This window comes from Monodelphis domestica, chromosome 2, assembly GCF_027887165.1.
Source record: "Monodelphis domestica isolate mMonDom1 chromosome 2, mMonDom1.pri, whole genome shotgun sequence".
In the NCBI taxonomy this organism is placed as follows: domain Eukaryota; kingdom Metazoa; phylum Chordata; class Mammalia; order Didelphimorphia; family Didelphidae; genus Monodelphis; species Monodelphis domestica.
In genome coordinates, this window is record NC_077228.1 from 116,630,419 (window position 1) to 116,639,928 (window position 9,510).

A 9,510-nucleotide genomic window follows, 5' to 3' on the forward strand; every position below is an offset into this window, starting at 1 on the left:
GCAAATGTGTGTGTGAAGCCCTATTGTTAGGTAGTGGGGGCGGTTCAAAGGTTCAAAGTTTAGATTAACTTTTTGTATAGAGGAAAGGTCTTGGAATGTTTTCTGAAAGTAGTGGAATCAAAGAACCTGGGTTCAAATCTTGATTCTGCTATTTATGTCCCATGTTTGGCACAAAGCCTGTCTATGCCTCAATTTCCTCATCTATAAAATGAAGAGGTTATTATGCCATTTTCTAGGTTATTTTATTATGATGATTATGAATACTACACCAGATAGCTCCTAACATACCTTCCAGTTTGAAATTTATGATCTCAAGTTACTGCATCCTTTTAGGTTTCAGTTTAAACATCTATAACAAAGTGGTTTCACTACAATGATTCATTAGTCCCTAAATCTATGAATCTAGTGACCCCCTACAGTATAGAAGGTTATTGCTTTTAGACCTAGTGGGTAATAACAAGGGCCTATGCTAATACAATGGCAATGGAGATATTACTATTTTTTTAAAAAAAAGAAACTTTACTCTGAATGATGCATATCTGATCAGGTATGAATAAAGAACTTGAATTTCTAGGGACACTGGTTTAACTCTTTTTCCTTTAATTAAACTCATAGTCAGGTACAAAGAACAGTGCAGAGACAACAGTTCTGGGCCCTATGGTGGAGATGAAGGTGGGCAAGCAGGGAGAAGAACTAGGACATGGAGAGATGGGTCAGAGCAGGAGGTGCAGGCTACAGCCATTGGCCAGCTTGCCTACTCCACTGACCCGCCAGTAGGGGATGTACAGACATTCTCTGTTCAGGTGGAATTCGGAAGGAGTTGCGACTTCTTTTATTACATCTCCGCCCCCAGCCCCAGGCTTGTGCCCCTTTGCACTTTCCCAGTCATCTACAACCCCTTAGCCTGGGCACGGTGGCGCGGGCCCCCGAAGAAAGCTCTTCCCCCCTCCCCAGCCCCCCATTTATTTCCCTCCCCTCGCCCTAGTGCGGCGGCGCGCTCTCCGCGCAATTTGGCTGGGGACGGGCGGGGGCGCGCGCTCGGAGCTCCAGTGCCAGGGGTCGGCGGCGCGCTGCCAAAGGGCAGCGGGGGAGGAGGGAGGGCCGGGTGAGTTACGAGTCGCCTCGGCAGCCGCCTGAACTCGGAAGTACAGAGAAAGAGAGAGGGTGGTTGTGCACGTCTTTGCCGCCGCCCGGGACAGCCCGGAGGTTGGTAGCTGGTAGCTGGTGACCGCGGGGGCTTCTTAAGGTGTTTTGGTTTTGCCATTTTAAAAAATTTCTCCGTTTCATTTTGTAGCATAAAGATCCTCACGAACTAACGTCCAATCCCTAACCTTACATCTACGCACGTTTCCAAGGGCTGGGGAAGAAAGCGCCCAGGACGCGGGAAGCATCCCTCCCTAAGGCGCTGAGAGCGCCAGAGTCCCCACTAAGCAAGCCTTTGGGAGTGGGGGGGTGGAGGTGGGGTCCGGATCTGGGCGAGAAGGAAGAAGAACCGTAGGAGCTTAGCTAGGTTGGCGCCGGGGATGAAGGGAGTAGGAGGGGCCCAGACACCAGGGAAAGCCCTGGACAGAAGGGAAAGAAAGAATACTGAGAAAGCCGCGGAGTAGGGGGGCATTCATTCCCAGAAGGCCCCAGCCAGCGCGTCCCCACCGCGCGCGCGCGTGCACACACCTCCCACCCGCCAGCTTTCTTGTCTTTATCTTTGCGACTCCTTGTCTCCGCCCTGGGGACATTAAATTACTCCCAGTGCTACTCGGGAATATTAGGGCCACTTTCTTCCAGCCTGTACCCGCCCCTAGCTCCTTCTGTCCCTACCTGACTACTTTGCCCGAGGGCACAACTTCAAAGGGAGTCAGAAAAGGAAACTATTTGTCTTCTTTTGGATTCATTGTATCCAATCTAGGCTAACTTTAACTTTAGACTGCAATGAACTCTCCTCAAAAGTAATTTCCAGGCACAGTAGTATGCTTTTGTTGCAGAATGTGACTGTAGCCAATTTTATTTCCTCCCGGGAAGTTCGAGTAAAGCCTATTTCCAATCATCCAGGTAGCATGTTAATGGAGACAAGTTCAAATCCTTCCTTCAATACTTAGACAAGTCACTTCAGTTTACTCATCTGTAAAATGGAAAGTTTAGAATAGATGGTTTCTAAGGTTCTTTTCAGTTATATGGCATGGATATTAAAACAAAACAAAACAAAACAACAAAACACTGACAAAGTCCAGGGGCTTCAGAAACTGTGGAGAGTAAATATTCTAGGTCCTCTTCTCCGTGGTATCTTTTGCACAGAGTAGGAATCCACTCTCTTACTCTTGCCCTATTTGTCACCCTCTGCCTCCTCTCTTCTCCCCTCTTACTAACTTTTTTCTCCGCCCTGGATTGTTTAGTTTTTTAAGAATTAAAATTGGGCCAATGGGAGAGGATTACTTTGGGAAATAAGTTCAGTGAATAGCCCTGAGTGGGGAGTTTCTGATTTCCCACATTGGGTTTGATTAGCTGAGTCAGGAAGAAACTCTTTAAAAGGGTTCACAATTTTGGGTTGTGGTGATAATCACAGAACTGCAGAATTAGGAGACACCCAGACTATTTATTTAGTCCTCTGACTCTGACAAGTGATGATCCAGTCTTCTCTTGGAGATCTCCATTGAAAGGAAACCTACAGCCTCCTAGGGCTTCTCATTCTATCTCTGGACAGCTATTGGAAATGTTGGATATTGAAGATAATTTTTTTTGGAGGGGAGTACATTGCTTAAAGACCACTGTAGTTTATACATTGGTATTCATTTTGCCCCTCACCCACTAGAGGGTGTGATGCTCCTGCTATTTTCTTCTCTCTCTGGGTGATTCTTCTGTTAGTTACCTAGATTCCAATTTGTTGACAAGGCCAATTCAATTCCATGCATCAAGAATTTTATATTAGGTGCCTACTATATACCTGGCACAATGTCCCATCAGAGATACAAAGACAGAAATGAAACAGTTCCAGGTTTCTGGGGGCTTATTACATTCTATTTTGGTGAATCAGCATTAATCAAAAGTAACCTTAGGGCATGGAGTACACTTAACAACTGGAGGAAATCAGGAAAGAACTTCTGGGGGAGGTGGTACTTGGGCTTATCGTTGAAATGAGCTAGAAATTCAGATATGAGATGAGGAAGGAGAGCATTTGAGGCAGGTAGGAGATGAAATGCCATTTAGGATGCCCTTTTGGAGGGAAGGAGAAAAGTCGTACCTTGAAGCAAAATCAGTACAGTATATTATTCCAGGGTTCAGTCGGATAAAAAAGCAGCACAAAGACCTGAATCTCAGAGTAAACACAGAGGCTCACAGGATTTATATAAAGTTATCCTGTCTTACATGAGAACATGGTCCATTATTACCCATCCATTCAATCTGTCCTGGGTGGTATGTACATATAACTAGAAGCAACTCACAGATAAATTCTATTTTTTTTTTGTCAGAAATGCAGTTTAATAGTGTGCAATTAAAAAAATTAATTCAAATACTACTAATCTGGAAATTGTCATAATTAGTAGTGGTAGTCTCTCGGTGACCGAGAATGACGATTGTCTTTGTGCATTATCATCTACGGTGTACCCTCATGTGGCTTTGGAGTCCAAAGACTGAGGTGCAGAGTTTGTGGCACATGGGGCATGGGACGCCAGTTGTTACGGGAGGTGTGGTTGTGGCCCGGTGTTGGCGTTCACGCACAGCGGCAAGACGTCGACGTTGTTCATCTTCAAAGGTGGCGGCGGTATGCTTAATGTGGGTTTGCCAGCTGCTTCTGTCAGAGGCAGTGAGTTCTAGTTGCTTTGGTGCAATGCCAGCCCACTTCAAGTTTGACTTTAGCTGATCCTTGAATCTTCTCTTTGGTCGGCCTTGTTTCCTGAGTCCAGCTGACAGTTCACTATAGAATACCTGTCTTGGTATTCGCTGTGGGTCCATGCGGATGACGTGTCCAGACCATCGTAGCTGGGTTTGGAGGACCATGACTTCTATGCTGGTGGAGTTGGCTCTGTCGAGGACTTTCTGATTGGTGATTTGGTCCTGCCATCGGATCCTCATGACTGACCAGAGAGAGCATTGGTGGAATTGCTCCAGCTGTTTCATGTGCTTCTGGTACAGTGTCCATGTCTCACAACCGTACAGTAGTGAGCTGAGGACCACTGCGTTGTACACTTTGAGCTTCGTCGCAGTGCTTACACCACTGTGTTGGAGGACTTTGGAGCACAGCCGCCTGAGTGCCTGGCTGGCCTTTTGGATCCTGGCATTGATCTCGTGGTCTAGGGACCCATCGTTGGCGATGGTGCTGCCCAGGTACTTGAAAGTGTTGATGTTAGAAAGCTGTGTGCCGTCGATTGTAATGCACGGCTGGTTAGTTGGCCTCCCTGGTGCAGGTTGGAACAGCACCTCTGTTTTGCTGAGGCTGATAGTCAGGCCAAACAGTTTTGTTGTTGTAGAGAACCTGTCCACAATGGTTTGGAGATGATTTTCTTGGTGGGCCATGAGAGCACAGTCATCTGCGAAGAGAGCTTCCAGGATGAGTCTCTCTGTTGTCTTTGTTTTTGCAGTCAGGCTGCGAAGGTCAAATAGTGGGCCATCCAGTCGGTATTTGATGTAGACGCCCAGGTCTAGATCCATCACAGCATGTCGTAATACTTGGGTGAAGTATAGGTTGAATAGTACCAGAGCGAGGACACAGCCTTGTTTCACTCCATTGGAGATGTTGAAGCGATCGGAAGTCTCTCCACCAGATAGGACTTCCCCTGTCATGTCGACATGAAAGAGCTAGATCAGTTTGATGAATTTTGCTGGGCAACCGAGCTTGCTGAGGATCACCCACAATGCATCCCTGTTCACTGTGTTGAACGCCTTTGTCAGGTCTATGAAGACAATGTAGAGACTCAGGTTCTGCTCAAAACATTTTTCCTGCATTTGCCTCACCATGAAGACCATGTCGATGGTGCTGCGATCTGGTCGGAAACCACATTGTGATTCAGGCAGGTTCTGCTCTGAAACAGATGACAGGAGTCTGTTGAGTATAACACGGGTGAGGATCTTTCCAGGGGTGGAGAATAGTGAGATGCCTCTGTAGTTGTCACAGGCTGCTTGTGTGCCTTTGTTCTTGTATAGGGCTACGATGGAGGCATCTCTGTGTTCTGGGGGCATGTCTTCCTCTTCCCATATGCTGCTCAGCACTATGTGGAATGCCTGGAGTGCCTTTCCATTTAAGGCCTTATACACCTCGGTTGGGATCCCGTCTTTACCAGGTGCCTTGCCTGCACTCATTTGTTTAATGGCTTTTTGGACTTCCTCTATTGAAGGAGGGACGTCAAGTTGTTCAATGGTGCAGTTTTGGGGGATCTGGTCAAGGGCGCTTTGGTCGACTGAAGAGGGTTGGTTGAGAAGCTGACTGAAGTGTTCTTTCCACCTGTTGCTGATGCCTTTTTTATCTTTTATGAGAGTGTCACCATCAGAGGACTGCAAGGCAGTGGTGGTGGGTTTTAATGGCCCATAGACAGTCTTGAGGGCACTGAAAAATTGTTTGTAGTTTTTTGTATCAGCAAAGCGCTGGATTTCTTCTGCCTTTTTTCCCCACCATCGGTCTTGCATCTTCCTGATCTCACACTGCACCGTGGCTTGGAGAGACTTGACTCTGTCCTTTTTAGGAGCAGAGTTTGGGTTATTTTGCCACTCCATAAAGACTTTGTTCTTTTTGCTCAATAGGTTTTCAATAGCAGTGTTGTTCTCGTCGAACCAGTCCTGGTGGTTGCATTGTTTGGGGCCTAGGACTGCCTTTGATGTTTCCTTCACTGTGTCTCTGAACTGGTTCCATTTCTCGGTTGAGCTTCTAGTGAGTGGTCCCTTGGCAGACAGCTTGTCGTCCAGGCAGGACTGGAATGTTTGCAAATAAGATGGATCTCTAAGACAACTCACGTTGTAAAATGGGTGAACTGTCTGGGTTCGTTTTGGATGGCGAGGCGCAATGCGCATTTGAAGAGTTGCTCTAACCAATCGGTGGTCTGTCCAGCATTCAGCTCCTCTCATGGCTCTGGTGATCTGTACATCCTGGATGTCTCGCCAGTGTACAATGATGTAGTCAATGAGATGCCACTGTTTTGATTGTGGGTGCATCCATGTTGTTTTTTTTAATATTTGTTAGCCATATTTTAAGAAGTCTTAAAACTCTAGTAAATTTTTTTCTTTGTGAATTTTATTTTTTATTTTACTTGTATTTAAATATTTTTCTAATTACATATAAAATAATTTTTTATATTCATTAATTTTTTCTCCCTTTCTTCCTCCCCTTCCCCTTATTGAGAAATTTAGTGATTTGATATAAGTAATACATGTGCAGTCATGAGACCAAAGAAAAAAACAAAGCACATATACCCCAAAACCCAAGAAAAAATAAAGTAAAAAAAAAGCATGCATTGATCTACATTTAGGCTCCATCAGATCTTTCTCTGGAGGTTGATAGCATTTTAAAGTCCTTAAGAATCATCTAAGATCATTGTATTGTAGAGAATAGTTGTCAACCTATGTGAATTTTGAGTGACCAGAATCTATTGTCAAACTAAGGGCTGCTAAAATTAAGAATCCATTCAGGTTGGTTTCAATTGTTAGATCTAATGAAAAATTATTTTACATTCGGTATCTTTAATGCAACATAAATCTAATGTAAATTCTGATAATCTTATTGGTGTTGCCCACTTAGAATGTGTGACATGTGTAGTTGGAAAAGCACTGTCACTTGGACGTTTAATCTCTGAGTTTCGGTTACTACCTATATCAAACAGGAATATAATATTGCTTTGCCTCCTGGGGACACACTGAGGGAAGTGCTGTGAGAACTGCAAAGTGCTTTATAGAACATAATAATCATAATCATAATTTTTTAGAGGACGAGTGATTTCATTAGTGGGAGGCTTTATCTACTGAATGAGTACTGATTTTAGTATAGTAATATTAAATAGAAACTCAGGCATATAGAGACTTAGAAAAACACAGATTAACTATCTATATTGTATATTTATTTTGTTAAACATTTCCTGGTTACATTTTAGTTAACAGACTGCTTTTGGCTATTGCCAAGCAATTTATTATTTGGTGATGGGCTTCTCCCAATCTAGCATTCTGTCCCTGGGTCCATATTTAACACTTTCCAAATTGGCAGGGTATTGTGCATCTTTCTGAGAAAATCATGTCTCATCCACACTGTGGTGAAGTATCTGATTTGGACTATAGTAGGGGAAATAATTGTAAAATGAATATAGCTCACTTTGTAAGGCACCTTACAGTTTACAAAGCACTTTTCTCATTGTAACCCAGTGAAATGGGTCAGTAAAAAGCTTAACTAATACTAATAACTGTGTCTTTCATAGAACCACAGAATCTTAGTGTCAGAAGGGACTTCTGCTCTCTTGTCCACCCCATACCTGAAGCAGAAATTTTCTCTGTGACTTCTTCACAAGTATCCATTCAACCTTTGTTTGAACAGGAGCAGAGGTCTAGTAACTTGTCCAGAGTCACACAGCCTATATATTTTGAAATCTAGAGTCTGGATTTGAACTCAGATCCTTCTGTCTGCAAGATCATTTTCAACCATACCACTTATCTTATTGTTGCTCATTCTTTTCAATTGTGTCTGATGCTTTATGATGCCATTTGGGATTTTTTTTGGCAAAGATACTGGAATAGTTTCCCATTTCCTTCTCTAGCTCATTAAAAAACAAACAAACAAACAAACCCTCACCTTCTCTTAGAATCGATATTAAGCATCCATTTCAAGGCAGAAGAGCAGTAAGGGCTAGGCAATTGGTGTTAAGTGACTTGCCCAGGGTCACACAGATAGGAAGTGTCTGAGGCCACATTTGAACCCAGGGCTGCCTGTCTCCTGAGCTGGTTATCTGTCTTTTGAGCCACATACCTCCCCTTCTCTAGCTCATTTTACAGATAAGGAAAATGAGGCACAGTGAAGTGACTTCCTTAGAGTCACACAGCTAATGAGTGTCTAAGACCAGATCTGAATGCAGGAAGATGAGTCTTCTTGACTCCAGGCCCAGGACGCTATCCACCACATCACCTAATTGTCCTTACACCATTATTTACAATTCCCTAATTTAGACTTTTCATGGATTGACTTTTCTCCAATAACTTTATCCACAAATATCATTTTGAAGTAGGAAAGTTTTTTTTTTTTTGTATTATCAGAGGGATCTTGCATTTCCTACTCCCGGTGGCAACTGATCAGATGAAATTTATTCATTTATTTATTTTTTCTTTTTTTTTATTTGGTCATAATCTTTTTTTTTTAATTTTTATTTGGTCATTTCCAAACATTATTCATTGGAAACAAAGATCATTTTCTTTTCTTCCCTCCCCCCCTCCCTCCACCTCTCCCACAGCTGACATGCAATTTCCACTGGGTATCACATGTGTTCTTGATTCAAACCCATTTCCATGTTGTTGGTATTTGCATTAGAGTGTTCATTTAGAGTCTCTCCTCAGTCATATCCCCTCCACCCCTGTAGTCAAACAGTTGCTTTTCTTCAGTGTTTTTACTCCCACAGTTTATCCTCTGCTTGTGGATAGTGTTTTTTAGATCCCTGCAGATTGTTCAGGGACAGTGCATTGAGACTAATGGAGAAGTCCATTACCTTCGATTGTACCACAGTGTATCAGTCTCTGTGTACAATGTTTTCCTGGTTCTGCTCCTCTCGCTCTGCATCACTTCCTGGAGGTTGTTCCAGTCTCCATGAAATTCCTCCACTTTATTATTCCTTTTAGCACAATAGTATTCCATCACCAACATATACCACAATTTGTTCAGCCATTCCCCAATTGATGGGCATCCCCTCATTTTCCAATTTTTGGCCACCACAAAGAGTGCTGCTATGAATATTCTTGTACAAGTCTTTTTCCTTATTATCTCTTTGGGGTACAAGCCCAGTAGTGCTATGGCTGGATCAAAGGGCAGACAGTCTTTTATCGCCCTTTGGGCATAGTTCCAAATTGCCCTCCAGAATGGTTGGATTAATTCACAACTCCACCAGCAATGAATTAGTGTCCCTACTTTGCCACATCCCCTCCAGCATTCACTACTTTCCCTAGCTGTTATGTTAGCCAATCTGCTAGGTGTGAGGTGATACCTCAGAGTTGTTTTGATTTGCATCTCTCTGATTATAAGAGATTTAGAACACTTTTTCATGTGCTTATTAATAGTTTTGATTTCTTTGGCTGAGAACTGCCTGTTCATGTCCCTTGCCCATTTATCAATTGGAAAATGGCTTGTTTTTTTGTACAATTGATTTAGCTCTTTGTAAATTTGAGTAATTAAACCTTTGTCAGAGGTTTTTATGAAGATTGTTTCCCAATTTGTTGCTACCCTTCTGATTTTAGTTACATTGGTTTTGTTTGTACAAAAACTTTTTAATTTGATGTAATCAAAATTATTTATTTTACATTTTGTGACTCTTTCTAAGTCTTGCTTGGTTTTAAAACCTTTCC

At 43.0% G+C, this 9,510-nt stretch overlaps 1 protein-coding gene across 1 annotated transcript in view; it reads left to right on the plus strand.

Annotated features, from left to right (window-relative positions):
* The first annotated feature begins 964 nt into the window (after positions 1-964).
* HHAT (hedgehog acyltransferase) overlaps positions 965-9,510 on the plus strand; it is a 560,175-nt gene continuing 551,629 nt past the window's right edge. The window contains exon 1 of the mRNA XM_001366441.3: positions 965-1,206. The gene's annotated coding sequence lies outside the window, so the exon portion shown is untranslated. The remainder of the gene's footprint in view (positions 1,207-9,510) is intronic.